Source organism: Pelobates fuscus, chromosome 7 (genome assembly GCF_036172605.1).
Source record: "Pelobates fuscus isolate aPelFus1 chromosome 7, aPelFus1.pri, whole genome shotgun sequence".
Classification (NCBI taxonomy): domain Eukaryota; kingdom Metazoa; phylum Chordata; class Amphibia; order Anura; family Pelobatidae; genus Pelobates; species Pelobates fuscus.
The window spans coordinates 194,462,133-194,484,070 of NC_086323.1; positions in this window are offsets into that span (position 1 = coordinate 194,462,133).

Here is a 21,938-nt window from a genome sequence, read left to right on the forward strand (position 1 = left end):
GGTGTTTGTTTCAAAGTATTGAAGTAAGTTTTCTTCGATTTGGGTTTGTATTACTTGGTCGTTTAATAGATTGTCGTTTAGCTTCCATTGTGTTCTAGTGGGGTGTAGAGTAGGGATTGTTATTGTCATTGAAAGTTGGGCGTGGTCTGACCATTTTATTGGGGCATATTCACAAGTTTGGATGAGGTTCAGGAATCTGTGGGGTAAATATCATGTCTATTCTAGAGTATGTTTTTGATGAGTGTGAGTAAAATGAGTAACTTCTGCTGTTGGGGTGTGTGACTCGCCAGGTGTCATAGAGTTGGTGTGTGTCTAGAAGTTTTTGTATCTGGTTCCTCGTTGAAGCCTGATATGTTTGGGTCTGAGAAGTGGTGTCTAGCGTCCCATCTAGTGAAACATTAAAGTCCCCTCCCAGGATTAGCAGTCCCTCTGTGAATATTTCTAGTTTGTGGAGTATTTTGCGTAGTGTGGGGGTTTGTTTCCTGTTTGGCAAGGGTTGTGATGGTGTTCCCTATTTGCCCTTTAAGGAAGATGAACCTGCCTCCCTCATCTGAGTAATGGTCTTTGTATGTAAAGGGTAGTTGTGAAGAGCAACCCCTCTTGATTTTGAGCCTCCATAGTTGCTAAAGAAGCTTTTGGTGTAGAATTTTGATCTGAGAGTGGGGGCTGTGTCTTTGCGGAAGTGCGTTTCTTGTGTATATATATATTATATCTGTTTTCTGCCTGTGATAGTCTGTGAGTGCCTTGTGGCATTTCTTGGGTGTATTGAGGCCTTTGGCGTTATGTGTTAAAAAAATGTATGGTTGTCATGGTTTTGTTGGAGTATTTATGTGGTGGGATGGATGTAGTCCCGGTGGGAGTTTTTGGTTTTCTAGTACAGACTGTTCCTGCTTGGTTTTGTATACCTTTTGTTCGACCCTTGGTTTAGCAATTTTACACAATCATATACAATACACAGCTGTGAGTGGATTAATCTCGCCAAACAGTGGCTAAAACAATACTAATTAAAACTATAAAAATTCAAACAATAATAACATATGAACAAAGAGACCGTCAGTGTTTCCCTACTGGTTTTCTCTTGAGTTGTCGGTCAACTATATACAGTAGTTAAATACAATTGTGTATCTGATAAAGAAAGATTTCTGAATTCGGAGGGATGTCACTCTTTGGTGACTATAGTTTACTGGTGTCTGCCCCTGAGATGTCCCTGTATCTGCAGTGGGCTATGGTATAATGACACCGTGTTTTGTGTTGGGGTTGGCGTGGAAGTTTCTGTCTTTGTGTGTAGTGTCGAGTTTGACAGTGTTTTAATGGTTATTTCGGTTACAGTCTATGTTATGTCGGTGTTGTTCGTTAACTGTTTGGATGGAGCTTGCGGGTGAGATCACGTGTTTCGTTTGCAAGTTTAGAGGAGGATGTTTGTTTGAGATAGTTTGGATGTAGTGGTGAGTTGGGGAGGTTGTGGTGACCTGTGCGTTCTGTTTGTAATCCCAGATGGATTATAATTATTTTTTTTTGCTTCTGTGTGACTGATGATGGTTGTGTAGCAGGTTATGATAGCAATCTTTGCACTCATCGTGTGTAGGCCTTATGTATTTAGGGGGTGGCAAAATTTTGGGTTGCATTTGTTTTGTGTGCCTGTGTCTAGTTCTTTTGCATATCAGGTGACCCTGCTTTAATTTGTGTAGGTCTCGTGTGTTCCCTTTCAGTGTTGTTTAGGTGTGGCTACGTTTGTGACCTCTCTCAGTGTTGGTGTTGTCACCCTCTGAGTACCTGTGCAGTTGTCGTGGTATTGAGTTACAATATGCATGTTTTTTTTATCAAACATGAAGACAGTACCAAAATATATGACCTGTACATGGGGTCATCTGTGGCAAACCTAGCCACTTCTGAACTGTTCATGTGTAAAGGTTGTCTGTATTCTCTGCTGTACTCTGTATGTAATTCTGCTTGTCTTATGTGGCCATTGGGATTCGTATGTTAGCAGCCGTACGCAGCTAGCATCCAGATACTTCGTTTCACGAACAGCGGCTATCTGGGCTGTTCGTGAAACGAATACGGGCCCACCTGATAGCCCACCCACTTAGAGGCGTGTGGCGCTTGTTAACCGATTGCAACAATGTTGCAATCGGTAATTAAAGGCTCTCCTAGGTGGCCGCCGTTCGACTACCGACCATGCGGCGGTCGGCCATCTTGGATCCTTTGTCTCTTCAGCGGTGTTCGGTCGTCGAGTGCCTGGAACTGAAAACGGCTACACGATGATACGAACGCCGCTGGACTTCCAGAGCGTTCGGGAGTTCCGCTCACATCGCATTATGTTCCCCATCGGTGTTCGGTAGTTTCAAACGGAACCCGATGGTTAAATGTATTTCGTGCGGCGTTCGGTTGGTTTAGCTGGGATCTGAGCGGTATTCTCACTAAGTGTACCCACAGACCCCCAGCTATCTACCGAACGGCTGTTCATGTAAAACAGAGGAATATTGTGTGAATTACAGATTTTTATGTGAATTGTCGGTTTTGCTGCACGATGGGATAATCCACTTAATCGTCCATTTTAGTGGGAGTATCCCTCTCGTGCAGCAATGCCTGCTGGGAGAAATGTAATGCATGATGGGAGAAATCCCCTGAAACATCTGTAAGGAAACCCCTTGCATGGGGAACTGTATAAATATACAAGCCTGTGAATAAGGCCAGTTAGTTGACTCCCATATACTGTGTTTTGTCCGGTTATTGGGAGGATTGGGATATTGCCTTACTTTTCAGCGCTGACTGTGGATTTACCGATAATACCAGCGGAGATCGTGGATTATAATACTGCCCTCCGCTACATCATCCTTTTGTTTTTTTGTTTTTTTATCGTTGTCCCAGGTCCTGCAATGTTCTTCAGCTTGAATGTCCAAGTCTGTATGTATTAACAGTGTTAGTCGCTTTGCCTGTCCCAGTTATTGTACGTCCCCTGGTAGTTTTTTCTGGTTTGCTCTGTAATGTCCTGCTGTTTTTTTTTGTGAGGCTTTTACTTGGGTGATGAGTGTTGCGGTCATCTTGTTTAGTTGCGTCATTTTTCGTATTGTGTGTTCTGTCCTGTCCATCTGGGATTTTCTTTGGTAAGTCCCTTATCTGTCCGTGGGTCCTCCGGTTCGCCTGTCATCCCTCTGGGGTATGCCGTTCTGTCCTACTCTTTGTCTCTTCAATGGTGTACGCCATATTTGGCCATATGCTTGGGTATCCAGCGTGACTGCCAGGTCTGGGGCATACCAGTTTGCGATGTTAACCTCTGTCAGGTTTAGAGTTTCGATAAAGGGGGTGACATCTTGGTAGGTGGAGATTGTGTAGGTTGATCCTTTTATGCCGACAATGAGGGCGAAGGGGAAGCCCCACCTGTAGCGTATGCTCTGTGCTCTTAGTTGATCTGAGATCGGCGTAGCGCCCGTCTTGCCTGGAGGGTATGCCAAGATAAATCCGGGTAGATCTGGATTTCGTGTCCATGGTATAATAGGGGTGAGGAGGTGTCTCTTAGTGCCCGCAGGATGTCCTCTTTTAGGGTAAAGTAATGAATGCGGCATATCACGTCACGCAGAGTTTCGCCTGTGCCATTTTTGGGTCGTAGAGACCTATGTGCCCTGTCCAGTAGCACTGGAGAATATGGAGAACGGTTTAGTATGAGGTTGAATAGGGTGGTTAGCTGTTCTTTTAAATTTTCTTTTTCAGCTTCAGTTAACCCCCTAATGCGCAGGTTATTCCTCTTACCCCTATTATCGATATCATCAAGTGCTCTCTGGAGCATGGTTAAGTGCCTCTCCTGTGTGGTGAGTGCATGGGTGATGTCTTGTATTTGTGTCTGACATGTGCCCCTGTCGTCTTCCAGGTCTTGCACCCGTCTGCCTACCTGCTTAATTTCAGAGCTCAGGCCCTCCTTTTTGAGTTGGAAGGTGGTTTCCAGCTTTCCTAGCATTTGTGCTAGATCCAGTCTTGATGGTAGGTTTTTGAGGATGTCTTTTATGTCCACATCCACAGAAGCAGACGAAGCTTCTGAATGTGCAGGACTCAGCGGTTCTGAGTCTGTGTGAGTCGCCGCCGGCGCCATGATGGAGTCTCCCGCGTCTGCCACGCGGTCTGCGGTCTGCATAATCCTTGAAGAGGCGAGTGACCGAGCCCGGTTTACCAGCTGGCAGTTTCCCTTGTGTTTGGTGAAGGGTTTGTTGCCTTTTACAGGGAGTGCAGAATTATTAGGCAAGTTGTATTGTTGAGGAATAATTTTATTATTGAACAACAACCATGTTCTCAATGAACCCAAAAAACTCATTAATATCAAAGCTGAATATTTTTGGAAGTAGTTTTTAGTTTGTTTTTAGTTTTAGCTATTTTAGGGGGATATCTGTGTGTGCAGGTGACTATTACTGTGCATAATTATTAGGCAACTTAACAAAAAACAAATATATACTCATTTCAATTATTTATTTTTACCAGTGAAACCAATATAACATCTCAACATTCACAAATATACATTTCTGACATTCAAAAACAAAACAAAAACAAATCAGTGACCAATATATTTACCTTTCTTTGCAAGGACACTCAAAAGCCTGCCATCCATGGATTCTGTCAGTGTTTTGATCTGTTCACCATCAACATTGCGTGCAGCAGCAACCACAGCCTACCAGACACTGTTCAGAGAGGTGTACTGTTTTCCCTCCTTGTAAATCTCACATTTGATGATGGACCACAGGTTCTCAATGGGGTTCAGATCAGGTGAACAAGGAGGCCATGTCATTAGATTTTCTTCTTTTATACCCTTTCTTGCCAGCCACGCTGTGGAGTACTTGGACGCGTGTGATGGAGCATTGTCCTGCATGAAAATCATGTTTTTCTTGAAGGATGCAGACATCTTCCTGTACCACTGCTTGAAGAAGGTGTCTTCCAGAAACTGGCAGTAGGACTGGGAGTTGAGCTTGACTCCATCCTCAACCCGAAAAGGCCCCACAAGCTCATCTTTGATGATGCCAGCCCAAACCAGTACTCCACCTCCACCTTGCTGGCGTCTGAGTCGGACTCGAGCTCTCTGCCCTTTACCAATCCAGCCACGGGCCCATCCATCTGGCACATCAAGACTCACTCTCATTTCATCAGTCCATAAAACCTTAGAAAAATCAGTCTTGAGATATTTCTTGGCCCAGTCTTGATGTTTCAGCTTGTGTGTCTTGTTCAGTGGTGGTCGTCTTTCAGCCTTTCTTACCTTGGCCATGTCTCTGAGTATTGCACACCTTGTGCTTTTGGGCACTCCAGTGATGTTGCAGCTCTGAAATATGGCCAAACTGGTGGCAAGTGGCATCCTGGCAGCTGCACGCTTGACTTTTCTCAGTTCATGGGCAGTTATTTTGCGCCTTGGTTTTTCCACACGCTTCTTGCGACCCTGTTCACTATTTTGAATGAAACGCTTGATTGTTCGATGATCACGCTTCAGAAGCTTTGCAATTTTAAGAGTGCTGCATCCCTCTGCAAGATATCTCACTATTTTTGACTTTTCTGAGCCTGTCAAGTCCTTCTTTTGACCCATTTTGCCAAAGGAAAGGAAGTTGTTTAATAATTATGCACACCTGATAAAGGGTGTTGATGTCATTAGACCACGCCCCTTCTCTACAGAGATGCACATCACCTAATATGCTTAACTGGTAGTAGGCTTTCGAGCCTATACAGCATGTAGTAAGACAACATGCATAAAGAGGATGATGTGGTCAAAATACTCATTTGCCTAATAATTCTGCACTCCCTGTATTGTTCCCCATTGTGGGTTTTGATCCTCCGTTTCTTCGCGGTCTCTGCCCGTTATGCTCGGAGCTGGTTTAATGTGCGGCCATTCGAGTCGGCTGCTAGCCACGCCCCCTCCATGTTTATTGAGATTGGTCATTTTTAAGTTTATTGATATTTTCATCTTGATTTTTATGTAGATCTGCATAATTAATTGGAGCGCTCACATACCAGTTATATCTTTTCGGTTTCATTTAATAATGAATGTGACGCAGCCCTACTGTTATTTCATCCCATTGGGTATATTTATTTCTCACTGTCAGTCCATATTACATTTACATTTTAATTCTGCCATATTTGCAAACTTGATGTACATTTTTATTTTAATTCATTAACCTAATACTTTCTTATAACACACATAAAAACAATTAAAAAAACAGTTCAGACTAACAATTCATAGAAACAACAAACATAGATCTCTATTCTTGTGTGCTGTTCTTAATTCTGGAATCAGCTTGTGTACATCTGTTGGCACACACATCCATGCTCATTCCCTAAACTAATCATAGCTCTTGAAGTTATCTGATCCTTATAACTTTCTGTGTTACACTGCATTGCTTGTCTGTCTCCTAATTTCGATTTAGCTAAAATTGCTCTTATTTGTCTGATTATAAGTTTACAAGGAAAGGCTTTTTATTGATTTATCTCTACATGTATTTTCTCTGTAAAAATTTTCAATCAACAAATTTAATTTCTCATGTGCTTTTGATTTGATATCTCGGATAAAATATCTGCAAGATCTTAAATAATTTTAGGAGTTATATTCTGCCTTTGATTGCTATCTCTGCAGTTTTTAGTTGAGCAATTTGGGCTCAGCTGTCTGTATCACTCTTTTACACTCTGTCCTAGAAGAAGGAGGAGGGGGACAAGGTGTCAGGATCGGGACAGGGATCCAACACGCAGCGTACAAACAGTAGCCAGATACGTATACCGGACCTTAGAATGGCCGGACTAACGTAAATAGTACAGTAAAGAATGGTCAAAGACAAGCCGAGGTCGAGGGTAACAGAAGACAGGTGAGCGAGAGACAAGCCGAATCAAGGGAACAGAGATAAGCAGAGTAGAATAAACAAGCCGGGTCAAAACCAAAAGAGATAAGTAGAACACAAGCGCTGAGTGACTAGAACAAGCTAGAACCACGACAGGGCAATGAGCTAATGACAGGAGCTCAGTTAAATACCCTGTTCAGACCATTAACCACGCCTCCGAGGCGTCCCGATTGGTCCTGCAGCAATTGACTGACAGGTCGTTCCGGGGAGTGTCCTGACGTCGATTTCCGGACGTGATGCTGTAAAAGGCAGTCACTCCCTCGCGGCCGGCCTTGCATGACCGGATAAACCGCGAGGAAGGGAGCCATCAGACCGTCCGGATGGGGGAACGGCTAAGTCTCTACCTCTTTCGGAGGTAGAGACCACAGGTACCCTGACACAAGGGGTGTCAAATCTGCACTTCTTTCTCTGCCTAATTCCACAAGTCATTTTAACCCCTTCATTATTGGTGTAGCGGAGAACTGGTATTACACAGCCTATCTCCACTTTGGATCCCAGGGAGACTCGGGAACAGCAATTATAAATCCATAGGGCAAAGTATCCAGCAGGCAAAATAACACAGCAGTATCCCAACAGCACTCCCAATAACTGGACAACACACAGTATCAGGAGCAGAACTAAAGATTTATTCAGACAGTGGCCTTATAAAGCATGCTCCCATGCAAGGGAGAGATTTCCATTCATTAGTACAGTAGCCAATCCTGTTCTGGTAACCTCCCACACATCTCCTCCCCTCCCCTCAGCCTGCATCATAATCCCTTTATCCAGGACACCAATTCCACCTGTTTCTGGATGTACCCCTAAACCTAGGGGTACCACTTTAAATTATATCTCCCCTGGTAGCCCAGATCAGACCAGGGGTTCGGGAAATTTATGGAGGGAATAAAATGACCGACCGCGCTGAAAGGAATAGCTGCATTGGGCTCCATGCGATGGGGCCCTTCGGTCGGTCCTGGAACAAGGGAATAAAACACACAAAAGCCTCCAGCTACAGAGACTAGGGGGATTTTGCCTGAATCCCCTCGTTCGGTTGTTTCTGTCTACTGAACGAGGGGCCGTTCGGTAGTTTGAAACCGAACGGACCGGGCTTGTGGTGGTCTCAGCGGTGTTCGCCTAGTCGAGTGTCCGTTTTGAGTTCCAGACACTCAACGGCAAAACACAGCTGTTCGGGAGTTTTAAAATTGGCACCGCCACGTGTTCGTTTCCCGAATGGTGGCCAGCCCCGAGAACAAAGGACTACTGTACAGCTTGTCAATTACCCGTTCGGGTAATTGAAGGCACACTTCACACCGGGGAGGTCTGACTGTTCGGGGGTTTCATTCCCTTATTTGTTAGAATACAGACGATCAGACGAATACAGTACATTATAACATATATAACTTGTCATATTGTTTGAAAGTCCTGAGGAGTTTAGAATCCGGACATCCATAACAATAGGGAAGAATTGCAGGATCCCTCAGAAGCTAACGAGCTGGGACCAGATCTAACCCATCTGGCTACTATAGAGAGTTAGCTTTAACAAGATTACAGGCATCTGTTTGACTCTGTAGAGCAGCAGGCCCCAGAGACTAGGGATTTAATGGACTTAAAATCTGAGGATGTTGACCAGGTCAGTGTGGCAGGAACCTTGTTCCCACATCTAAATCACAGAGATGCTGGGCAGCCACATCTGAATCACAGGAATGCTGGGGACCCTTGCTGCTCTGCCAGCTTCCCAGCAACAGAGCGATTACCAGGATTACCTGGGAGAGGTTCACACAGCACACTCACTCCCCTGTGGCAGAATAAATACCAGGGAGGGAGGGGAGCTCAGCAACCTCACTCCCCAACAGCAGAAAATGTTCCAGGGTGGGGAGGCCAGATTCTCTGATCTGGACGCCATTTCGAAAGTGAGGGTGCTCGGGTACGAGCTATCTGGGGACATATAAAATGCACCTCACTGTCCAGCAGCAGAAGGATCACCAAGGAGGAGGAGGTCGGCATAAGCTTGGTTTGTACAGCTTGAAAGAATTTCTGTGGGATTAAGATTGGAAGAGTGTTCATAAGATATAGAAGGCGTGTTAGGACATTCATCTAAATAATGTTTATTCATAACATCCATCTAAAGTGGATTGTCTCATGTGTCTAAGTCCCTCCGAATAGAAGTCCGTAACACTGGAAAATTTGTTGCGTATATCGCTTTAATTGAGGAGGTAAGATTTACCCCAATATATTTTAGAGTGTTTTGCCCATTGAAATGTCTGTTTGTATTTTAGACACTTATAACTTGAGTGTTAAAAAGCTTTAGATTGAGAATCTCTCATTTCCCTATATTGATTTTGAAGTTAAAGAGATTGCTGTATTTTGTAATATTTGCCATCAGGATTGGTGGGCATCTCTTGTGGTTTTCAATGGTGAACAGATGGTTGTCCGCAAATGCCGACATCCTATATATTGCTGGGAATGTTACTTTACATCTTTTAATCTTAGCCTGCTGGTTCGAGAACTAAAATAAAAAGAAGTTAGGGACTCTTTGTCTTATGGAGGTTCCCTCCGCTTGACCAGCTTTGACCAGCGGAGGATCAAAGTGTGCTTCATTTCCGCTGGTCAGAGCAATTTTCCCATAATTCTTACCTTTCCTCTGTGATCTCGCGATGCTTCCTGTCATTTTAGCTGAAACTACCGAATTGCATTCTAACTGAATGAGAACAGTATGTTAGTTTGTTTTAGAACGCAATTCGGCACTTTATTCGCTTCGGAATTTCATTTGCATGAATGAAACTCTGATCCTATTCGTGCGGTGGCTGCATCTTGCAGCCGCTAAGCAGATAACTCCCTAATTCCCACGGTATTAGGGAGTTATCTACTAAAAGGCTGAAAGACCTAAATTGGTCTTTCAGCCACATTTAGTAATACTAATTAAAGATTGTAGCGGAGCTGCAATATTAAATCCTAAGATCTCCGCTGGTATAAAAGGTAATCCAAAGTAAAGCGCTGGAAAAGAAGGCAATATCCCAAATCTCCCAGTAACCAGACCAAACACAGTTCAGGGAGTCAACTGAAATTTTATTCACGGCTCCAGGAGTCAACTGACAGATCACTTCTCAAGGTCAGTCTGTCTAGATAACCCGTCGGCGTTACCTTTTTGCTTTCCTGGGCGGTAATGAATAGTGAAGTCAAAAGGCTGCAGTGCCAAACTCCAGCGCAGCAGCCTGGCATTGTCCCCCGCCACACGGTTCAGCCACACCAACGGGTTGTGATCTGTGAGTAGGGAGAAAGCTTGTCCATATAAATAAGGCTGCAACTTTTTGAGGGCCCACACCACGGCCAGGCATTGCTCTCTTCACGGGGTAATCCGTTGAAAGGTAGCCGGAGCGTTTTTCATCCCGAATGGCATGACGCGAAACTGATACAAGCCAAACGGGGTGGCAAACGCCGAATTGGGGATGGGATGCACGGCTAGTGGAATCTGCCAGTAACCTTTGCTTAAATCTATTGTAGTAAGGTACTGGCCTCGTGCCATTTTGTCTAGCAGCTAGTCTATCCGGGGTATCGGGTAGGCATCAGACACTGTTTTGTCATTTAGCCTCCGGTAGTATACACAAAAGCGTGTTGTGCCATCCTTCTTGGGTACCAGCACTACTGGCGATGCCCAGGGTCTATCGTAATGTTCAATAACCCCTAGCTGCAACATTTCCTTCCTCATATATTCCCTGACCACTTCCGGGATACGGTATGGGGTCTGCCGCATAGGTAGCTGTCCGGGGGTCTCAAGTCGGTGAGTAGCTAGCGGGGTGTACCCTAGTAAATTGGAGAAAGTGGCTCCCTTAGCCGCGATTAACTCCTGTACCTGGGCACCCTCCTGAGGACTTTGCCGCTCCCCCAGCTGAACACCTATGGAGGCCTCTGCCTGATCTTCTCGCTCTACTAAGTCAGGTAGCGGAAGATTCTCCTGATCCTCAGAGGCTGAAGCGCATATCGCCGCCACATCCTCTATCCTCTCATGGTAGGTTTTGAGCATATTCACGTGGAGCATGTGTCTCTTCCCTATCCCTGAGCAGGGGCCAATCACATAGGTGGTGTCACAGCTCTGTTCCACCACCTGGTATGGGCCTTGCCTGATGACCTGCAGCTTGTCATTGCGAACAGGTTTTAAAATCAAAACTTTCTGTCCCACGTGAAAGCTGCGGTCTCTGGCTCCCCTATCATACCAGCGGCACTGGCGTTGTTGGGCCGCCTGGAGGTTGGTCTGTACGGTCTGGGTTAGTGTCTCCAAGCGGTCCCTGAGCTCCAGCACAAATGGTACAAAGAGTGTCCCATCTGTACTACTTTCCCCTCGGCCACTGTCTCGGCATGGATATTAGGGAGGGCTACTGCTTCGGGGTACCGGGTGGCATAGTCTACTATGGTCAAGATATATCTCTTGCCGGAGGGACTGGGTTTTGGTAAGAGCCCTACTATATCTACGCCACTCTACTAAATGGTTCGTCTATGATGGGCAATGGGCATAATTTTGCCTTGTGGCGGTCAACCCTCTTGCCTACTCGCTGACAGATGTCACATGTCTGGCAGTACTGCTGCACGTCCTTGGATATACCCGGCTAGAAAAAGGCGTGGGTCAAGAGGTATAGGTGCGAGTCATCCCCAGATGCCCAGACACGGGGATGTCATCAGCGATCCGAAGAAGTTCCTGTCTATATTTCTGGGGGACCACTAGCTGTCTAGTAGTCACATTCACAGATCCCTCCACTTCCCTTTCAGAAATGCGGTACAGTAACCCCTTTTCCCAGGTATACCGTTCTCCCTCTAATCCGGCCTGGTCGGAGATCACCCTATCCCTGTATACTTTTAACGTGGGGTCTATCTGAACCTCCGCCTCAAATTCAGTTGGGGTATCCCAGGTAACACGGGTCATAGGAGGTGTGATGAGAGCAATCTCGCCACATTGCATTGGAGAAGCCTGGTTGCTCATCTGCTGCCTTTGGATTATGGCCCCATGTTAAAAGACCTATTTTCCTCTGCAGAAAAGTGCTTTTCTGCCCGGTGTTCGGTAGATTCAATCTACCGAACAACCACACGAATGACTAGACCAATTTGGAGCATGAGTGTGCTGGCAATTAGCCTCCCAGAAGCTGCAGTTAACCACAGCTTAATTGACGAATACTGGGTGGCCGCCATTCGTATACCGAACATGAGGTCGCGGCCATTTTAAACACGCGAATGCACAGCGGTGTTCGACGCCTAACTCATGGAACTAAAAACTGACACAGTTTGGCACGAACACCGCTGAAGCCGCCGACCTCCCTTCTTGTTCGGTGGACGTGCACGAACGGCCCTGTATTCGGTAGTTGTACCTGACTACACTATACCCCAGATAGGAATCCCATGGAGCTCATTCGTATAAGAACTGACTTTATGAAGACTTTGGCTCCATGGCGATTGAACTGTATTTGTGTAGTCTGAGCGCCATTCGATTAATAATGTGCGCTCAGACCTGAGCTATCTGGGGATATGTTAAATGTATATCTTTACTGTAACCGTTCCAACATAGTGTATTTTAACAGTAATTCCTGTATTGGTATCCCCACGTGCATAATGGCGATTTGCCTTTGTCCTGGGAGATAATTGAATTACTTCTCAATTATCTCCAGGGCAGAGGGGAGGAAGCCAGGGTGCATTGTGGGAATATAATGTGACTGTGTGTCCTGGAGTGCTGCTTGTCTGTCCTTTGTTTCAGTCTCCCATTTGGTCCCCTAGGGGAGTGTCCACCAGATGGGAGACCTGCATAAATACTGGGCAGGTAGCACTCATTAAACAGACCACTGCTTGAACCTCAACACGGAGCCTCGTCTCGTCTTTGGGGGAATTTACTGAGCCGCTTGGATGCTTTTCCTATTCGTCTGCTAGCAGCTATTCGTATGGTTCCAGTTCGTGAGTTTGGAGTGCTATATTGTATGCCGTTCGGGAGTTTGGAGCATTCCCTTACATGCGGTTCGGGAGTTTGGTGTTCTACAGTAGCTGTGCCTGCATCTCTGAAAGGGGACGATCGCCTAAACGGTTTTAACCCCTTGTGTCCTGAAATGGTCTGTTACAGGAGGGTCCCTGTCTTTTACCTGAACCTCAGAGTGTGTTGCTGGAGCTGTGGTGCGAGCCTGTTGACTGGTGGTTACTGGGTGAGCCTCTTGGAGTGGAGCTTGAGGAATAAAGGCGGAAGTCATTCGACCCAGGCCCCTACCTACCCCCCTCACCCTTAAAAATAGTGAGGGGGGAATAAAATTACTAACCTGTAAAGTAAAATTAAACTATTCGGGAGATTTGATTCTCCATTATGCTGAAATATTGACCCCCATAGAGTGAGGGGTGACTGGGGGGCTTTAGGAAGTGGCGGGGAGCACTGCTCCCTGCCACTTCTATAGTTACATATTACAAGGAGGGAGCTCCCTTCTTGTAAAAACTGAACAAACAATTGAACACTGATACACAGTGTTAGTTTACTCGTCTGATTTTTCTATTCATTTGTCTGATGAATGAATGAATAGATGGAATTCCTGTTCGCATGTCCAGGTTTTTCACTGGGCATGTGCGGGCATCTCACAGTCTGTCTAGTGTGGGCAGATGACGTATCCCACAGGGACTTCATCTACCCACACAAAGATGGTAGCGCCCTGAATAAAGATCAGGGAAGAACATAAAGAATAATAAATAGGTAATATGGGGGGCTTAGGGGTATTTGGGGATGACTAAGGGGTCAGTTGGATGTAGTAGAGACGGGAGGGATGTTTAAAAAAAACAAAATAAAACGGGATTTGGCATGACAGTGCCACTTTAGTCTAAACGATTAGGTTCAATTGAGCGTTTCAGTATGAGTGTGTAGCAAGAGTGTGTTACAGGGTCGTAGCCTATACAGGCTAGGTACAAGCTGTGTCTCTTAACCCCTGAGTGGGGCGGCCCTCCAGTAGTACCTCTTGTCTGTGGTGCTGCCGGTTGTCGTTTGCGGCATACACTGGGTTGGCTTCATGGAGAGGTCCCAGATATTCTAACATAGGGCTTTCTTTTTCAACACAAAAAGCGCGAGCTGGACGGTTAGTGCCCGAGGGAGATGAGTTGTAATTTCATGACGGGTAGTTATTGTTGAGGGGGCAGTTAGCGATGAGGTGCCCCGGCTGCTTGCATTTGAAGCATGTGAGCGTTCTGGGGTGTAGTGGCTGGGTGGTCCGGTGTAACGGGTAGGGTAGGGCTCTTTGTATATCTGCCTTTGCCTCCGCCATCAATTGTTCCACCAGTTACATGGATGGGTCCTGTCTATACAGAGGAAGTCTTTCCCTGACCATCCTGATCTTCTCATCGCTGGGCATTGCTGTAGATTCAGCCATGGTGAAGCTCTGATCTAGCTCGGTTAGGTCAGCAATCAATTCTCTCCTTGGCCGGTTGCTCGCGTTCCCACCTCGGTTTTCAAGTAAATACTTTAACGTGGTGTGCTTCATTTTATCATAGTTGCTCTCCATCCATTCTATACTTCTCTTAGGGAATCCAGGATGATCCTGCCCCTGCCACCAATTGTTATGATTGCCTTCAGGCTAGCAGGAGGTTGGATTGCTTGGATGTCCTGGTTCCCGAAGCCAGAGAGTCAAACGGCGCTTCAGTCGGTAGAAAGCCTGCAAGTGTAGAATGTCCCACTAGCTATAGTAGCGCTAGTATACCCGGATCCCTACAACATGAGTCGAGGCTGCGAGTTGAGGGTCAAAACGAACTGGCTTTACTGGCACACAAGCATGGCAATTTATGCAAGTCCCCAGGTCCAGGGACAGCCCCCCATGGACCTGATGGGATACAGGTACAGTACAAGTATTCAACCAATCACAGTACAGTGTATCATTCAAACTAGTACCCACCCAGCTTGGAGATAATGAGGCCAACGGTTTATACAATCTAATTATCTCCTTGCGCCCAAAAGACCATGCTTTATTGTGTCCCTGAAAACAGCATAAAAATATATAACTTTAATACATTAAGGGTAATATAGTTAATTCGACTATTAGTTTGACAGCTCAGACCTGGGCGCATCAAATATACGAATGGCGCTCAGATCCCACGAACAGAACGGGGGTTTTCTGCCATAGAAAGTTTTATTCTGCACTTTGGTGTATCATCCCTGATGGCGGCCATGTTTTGAGGTCGGTCAATGGGCAGCGGGACTTCGACCTGATACTCATGAAGCGGAGGTCGGCTACAGCAGTGCACGAATCCCCGCTCTCAGCCTGGCCGTTCGGGAGCCGAAGGGCGACCGCCCGGAAGGGGGTACTTAACCTGCGGTTAACCGCAGTAGCCGTGTTCTAATTGCTGCCACACGCCAGAATGCAGGTGGTCTTTGTTCGTGCAGCTTTCGGCACCTTCCCTTAGGAGAATTATATGCGAACGTGGGTCCTCTGGGACCGTCCATTAGTTTGTGGTTAACCGCAGACCGCAGCCCCTTGTGTGGTTTAATGAGTGGCACACTCCACCCGTAGGGTGGTCGGTCGTTCGGTACCTTTAGGGGTGACGGGGTTAAGTGGCGGCACACGCCAAGGACTAGGTGGTCCCTCGTTCGTACAGACGAATAGACCTTTATAATAGTTTGTGCCATGTGTTTGTATGTTCGAAATGCTGTATAATAGGGGTTTGTAATTATCAGAGAGTTATGTTGTAACAGTATGTAGCGTCTTTGTAACAATTAAAGTCACGTGAGTCGTTAGTCCTTTTATGTCCTAGCCCTTATATTTAACGTAGTCTGGTATTTAAGCGTGTCACAGTGGTTGAATGTTGGAACTAACAAGGTACAATATTCAATATAACAATATACAAGAAGAGAAAAAAAAAGAGAGCGGAAAAAAGAAAAAAGCGGGGAGGGGGAAAAAATATTCGTACAATGGTCAACGATATGTGCTGGACAATGGCAACGTGATCGGGTCAGGTTTAGGTGATGGCAGTCCTGGGCTCACTTAAAATTAGGTCGTCCCCATTAGAGAAATCATTTCAAGGAACAGCCATTTCCCTAGTAATAATAGATGAAGTTTACTCATCTAATGGGCTAAAAATTTTTTTTTTTTTAAATTAACTCTTTAGTGAAAACTGTGTGACAAGTGGGCTATTCCAGCATTACATGTCCAAGCTGAAATTTACATAGATCAGTATTATATGGCTTAATTTATGAGCCATACTTACAATATACAATAAGTCGACAACGCCTTCCATAATAGGCATTGTCAACCTACCGCACACCTCAGTCACAGCTTTGACAGAGTCAAGCTAAACTCATAAAGACTATACATTCATAATTTATATAAACTATAGGGTATAAAGTATTGTTGTTAAAGAATTGTTTAAACATAAGGGGTCGCCGTAAAAAGCGTTAGAATTACCTACAGGCACTGGACGTTAATTTATAACGGGTAGATTAAGCATAATATGACCGTGATGCAGAAAAAGAAAAAACTAAGTTATAGTGCCTCTAGTCCAGTAAGCTGTGTATCATCGCTTTTGCAAGTAATATAGTAACATTTTATAAAATATCTGTAACGGACGGTTTTGCACACCAGGGGTTAAAACCGTTTAGGCGATATTCCCCCTTTCAGATGCACAGGCACAGCTACTGCAGAACACCAATCCGCTGAACAGGAAACCATACGAATGCTGTAAACAGCCGAATAGGAAAAACCATAAGAATAGGTTTACACTCCTAGCAGTCAAACTGGAACAGCATACAATAAATCCCCCCAAGAACGAGACAAAGCTCTGTGTTGAGGGTCAAGCAGTGAACAGACAGAGCTGTGGGTTTATTGTTCTTATATACACATTAGTACCACCCACAGGGTTTTGGAACACAACCAATAAACACATACAATACACTCAGACACTCCCACACAAAATCCTCCCCTCTGCCTGTGATTCAATTACCTTACACAATGGGTCATTTAATTAGCACAAGCAGAGAAATACAATTTTTCCACATTATTCATAACTTGAAAAGTATGCATCACATTCACATAAAACTTACATTTTCAGAATCAGCATACTCCAAATACAACATACGTCAAAACATACGTCCAGTGGTTCAAAAGATAGATCGTAGTCCTTTGTGACCACAGGAAGCATGGCTTTTCTGCCCAAAACCAGTTCCACAGAGTCTTCTATCCTGGAGATAATTAGAAGTAATCCAATTATCTCCAAAGACAGAGGCAAAACTCCATTGAACACATGGCAGCAAAAAGACAGTAAAATACACAAGGTTACATTTATGACATAAAATACAGACATGCAACATATGCCCAGATAGCTTAGGTCTGAGCGCACATTAATACTGAATGGCGCTCAGACCACAAACACATACAGTTCAATTGCCATGGAGCCAAAGTCTTTTATTACATGAATAGGCTCCATGGCATACCTATCTGGGTTATATGAGTTCATTCAGTAAATCCGAGAATCTACCGAACACCGGGCAGAAAAGCACGAATAAGTATTTTCTGCAGTGAAAAAGATGTCTTTTAACATGGGGCCATAGTCCAAAGGCAGCAGATGAGCAACCAGGCTTCTCAAATGCAATGTGGTGAGATTGCTCTCATCACATCTCTCCCCTTTTCCAAACAGACTAACAGGGTATCTGACCTCCTGCCTGTCAGTGCCCTTGTTAGTCCAGCAGCCCACCCACAAAACACAATCAACAGCACAGCCCACCCACAATAAATGGTTACTACACCTGGGTAGAGGAGAAGCTTGTCCATGTCCAGGTGCCTCACCATGGCTGTGCTGGGTACGGGTATGCTGACTTGGTGGGTTGCTGAGTGGGCAGAGACCAGCGGTACTCTGCCCTGGTGCCAGCGCTACTGGGAAGGTAGCCTGGTTGAAGCCTGGTTGTTGGAGGGGGAGACCGACTGTCTCCCCTTTAGAAACACAGCTCTGCTGCTGGAGACAGACTGTCTCCCCTTTAGACACACAGCTCTGCTGCTGGAGACCGACTGTCTCGACTTTGGCTGAACAGCCCTGTCGCTGGGGGGCAGAACCGACCATTGCTACCCTCCGTGCTGTACGTGCAGAGACCACAGCCCCATCTGCACAGTTGTGGGGCTTACTGTCTCCCCCTGGTACATTAAGTTGCCGCTGGGGAGATGGGGTAACAAGCTCCTCTCCCATACCTACTTCCAGCCGCGGGGAGGGAGACCGACTGTCTTTGCTCCCAATCCAGAGTCCTGCTGCTGGGGAAAGGAGACTGGGCTCTCTATTCCCAGTAGGACACTCTGCTGCTGGGGAATGGAGACTGGGCTCCCAATTCCCTGCAATATCTCCCGCTGGGGAATGGAGACTGGGCTCCCAATTCCCTGCAATATCTCCCGCTGGGGAATGGAGACTGGGCTCCCACTACTCTGCAATATCTCCCGCTGGGGAATGGAGACTGGGCACCCAATTCCCTGCAATATCTCCCGCTGGGGAATGGAGACTAGGCTCCCAATTCCCTGCATATCACACTGCTGCTGGGGATCTGAGCCGACTGCCCAGCATCCCTGTAGCTCACCCTGCCACTGGGGAGGGAGGACGCTGCTCTCCTCTCCCTATAAGGAACACTGCTGCTGGGGGACAGGACCACTTGTCTCTGCCCCCTGTAACTCAGCCTGCCGCTGTGGAATGGAGCTTGAGCTCCCAATTCCCTGCAATATCTCCCGCTGGGGAATGGAGCTCGGGCTCCCAGTTCCCTGCATATCACACTGCCGCTGGGGAATGGAGACTGGGCTCCCAATTCCCGGCATATCACACTGCCGCTGAGGAATGGAGACTGGGCTCCCAATTCCCAGCATATCACACTGCCGCTGGGGAAAGGAGACACGGCTCTCTATTCCCTGCAAATCAATCTGCCGCTAGGGATCTGGGCTGACCGCCCAGCATCCCTGTAGGGCCGGTGGAGAGACTTCGGTCCCATCTCCACATGCCGCCTGGGGTTCCTCACAGTAAATCTCAACAATATCTTCCCAGCTGAAGGGGTCTGAGACTGAATCTGTCACTCTGCTGTCCTGCAGAGCATTCCCAATGGAGTGGAAGAGATCTCGGTAGTCCTGCTCTAGTTCCCACTCCAGGGTTGCTCTACTTCATGGGGGTCATCCCAGTCATGCCTAGCCTCCCTCTCGTAGAAAATTTCCTGAAGTCTGTTCTGTGCAGGGCTCCCGAAGTCAGGCTCTGCAAAGGACTCCCATAACAAGCCAGGACCATCAAACTCCTCTCCCTCTGGCTTGTCATGCTCAGCTGCCCAGGGTATATACTATGCCATATGTTACGGTTACCCTTAGGCTAGCTGAGAGCTGGACCGTTTAGTTGTCTGGATTCCTAGTTGCTGAAGAGGGGAGAGCCGAGTTCCATAGTATTCCATACGAGTCCTGTAAGTGTGGAATCATCCCACTAGCTATAGCATAGCTAGGATACCTTTTCTACCCACAAAACGAGTCAAAGCAGCGATTTGAGGGTCAAGTAAGAACTGAGGACTGGGTTGACCAGCCTGCTTTTTATTGTGGTTACATGTAAACAGGATACTCCCAGGGGGAGGCATAAAATCACCAATCACATATTGGATACCTCCCACACATCTCCTCCCCTCAGATAAACAGTTAACACAATTATACAGTACATATTTTCAACCAAGGTCTGGATGTACCCCGAAACCAGGGGGTACCCCTTTAAATCCTACACCGCTGTACAGGTCTTGTTCAGGGGAGCAACATATCCGAAAACCAACCCGTTCGGATGAACGGTTCAGGAGTTAGGGGTTTTCAAAGTTTTGACCGACCGCACAGACTTTCTGGCCGAAAATAGTTCCACACGTTTAGGCCTGGCGGTCGGTCTCCGTTCGTACGGGAAAACTCCACGAACCCATGGTCATCCATAGTTATCCTGGAGGTCACTGTACTCCCCATGCGGAGAGTAATCGTCCTACCGAACGGTGGGCTGTTCGGTAGGTCCAGCACGAAGTTATGCTATCCTGGAGGTCTCAGCGGTGTTCGCCTGGGTGCGTTTCCGTTTTTAGTTCCAGACGATTGCTGGCAAACACCGCTGTTCGTACGTAAGATGGCCGCGAACACGTGCAAAGTCCCGAAATGGCGGCCACCTATACGCTTACACAAAGGATTCGTGCTGAACCATACCAGCGACTGCACATAAGTCAGAAAGGCGAAAATAGCATTTAAAGGTACACCGTGCAATAAGGTTTTTGTAACAGTGCTCCCTTTTTGTGGAACACTCTGGCAGACACCGTCTGACCCCTTTTCGGGGCAGACTAAGGCTGTCCAGACCGCTGGTTATGCTGGGCTGAGGTCCGTTTGTCTGGACAACCCGTCCGCATTGCCATTCTGTTTCCCGGGTCGGTAGGAAATGGTGAAATTGAAGGGTTGTAATGATAAGCTCCAACGTAATAACCTGCCGTTATCTCCAGAGACCCGGTTTAGCCACACCAACGGGTTATGGTCGGTGACCAGAGTGAACTCTTGTCCATATAAATAGGGAGTCAATTTCTTTAATGCCCACACCAAGGCCAAACACTCCTTTTCAATCGCTGCATAGCTGACTTCGCGGGGCAGGAGCTTCCGGCTGATGTAGGCCACTGGGTGCTCCCCTCCATCTTCACCTACTTGGCTAAGGACGGCTCCCAGCCCGAACATGGAAGCGTCTGTATGGACGATAAAACGTTTGTTAAGGGCTGGGGCCGCCAAGACAGGAGCATTAACCAAAGCATTTTTGAGGGCCTGGAAAGCCGTTTCACAGTGGGGAGACCACAGGACCTGTCGAGGTAAGTTTTTCTTGGTCAAGTCAGTCAAGGGTTTGGCAAGTGTGCTGTAGTCGGGTACAAATCGTCTATAGTACCCTGCTGTGCCCAGAAAGGCTAAAACCTGGGTTTTTGTGATGGGGGTGGGCCAGTTGGCAACAGCTTCTATCTTGGCCGGCTCTGGTCGCTGTTTTCCGCACCCCACCCGATGACCCAGGTACTGTACCTCGGCCATCCCAAAGTGACATTTTTCTGGTTTCAGAGTCAGGCCAGCCGCCCGGATCTGATCCAGAACCATTCCTACGTGAGCTAAGTGGTCCTCCCAGGACTCACTGTGAATCGCTATGTCGTCCAGGTATGCACAGGCAAAACCCTGGAAGCCATCCAGGAGTCTATCCACCAAGCGCTGGAATGTAGCGGGGGCGTTCTTCATCCCAAACGGCATTACCTTAAACTGGTATAGGCCGAAGGGGGTGACGAAGGCCGACTTGGGGATAGCCTCCGGGGCCAGGGGAATCTGCCAGTAACCCTTACAGAGGTCGATAGTGGTCAGGTAATTTCCCCTGGCTATGCGATCAAGTAGCTCGTCTACCCTGGGCATAGGGTAGGCGTCTGTTACTGTTTTTTCATTGAGTCTCCTATAGTCTACACAGAACCGGGTTGTCCCATCTTTCTTGGGTACCAGGACAACCGGGGAGGCCCAGGGACTATCGGAGGGCTCAATCACCCTGAGTTGGAGCATCTCATCTATCTCCTTCTTCATTCCAGCTCTAACTGCCTCGGGGATGCGATACGGGGGTTGGCGTAAGGGTGTTTGTCCGGGGGTATCGACCTGGTGGGTAGTTAAGGTGGTGTACCCTGGTTTCTGGGAGAACGTGAGGTGCTTGGCCTGGAGGAGTGTATTGAGCTGCTCCCTTTCAGTGGGGCTAAGTCGGTCTCCTATCTGAACCTGGGTCACTACCCCTGTGGGTGGACTCTTTTCCAGTAAGTCGGGAATGGGTAGACTGTCGGGGTCTTCCTGGGGAGGACAACATACGGCGGTCACGTTCTCGGGTCGCTCCAAGTATTCCTTGAGCATGTTTACATGGAATGTCTTCCTGAGGTTGTTGTCGTGACAACTGGCTATAACATAAGTGGTGTCGCCCCTTTTTTCTACGATCTGGTATGGGCCCTGCCATGATGCTTGTAACTTGTCGGTCTTTACCGGCTTAAGTACTAACACCTTTTGTCCTACGGTGAAGATTCTCCTTCGGGCCCCCCTATCGTACCATACCTTCTGTCTTTTCTGGGCCGACTGGAGGTTAGCCTGCACTGATTTGGCTAGC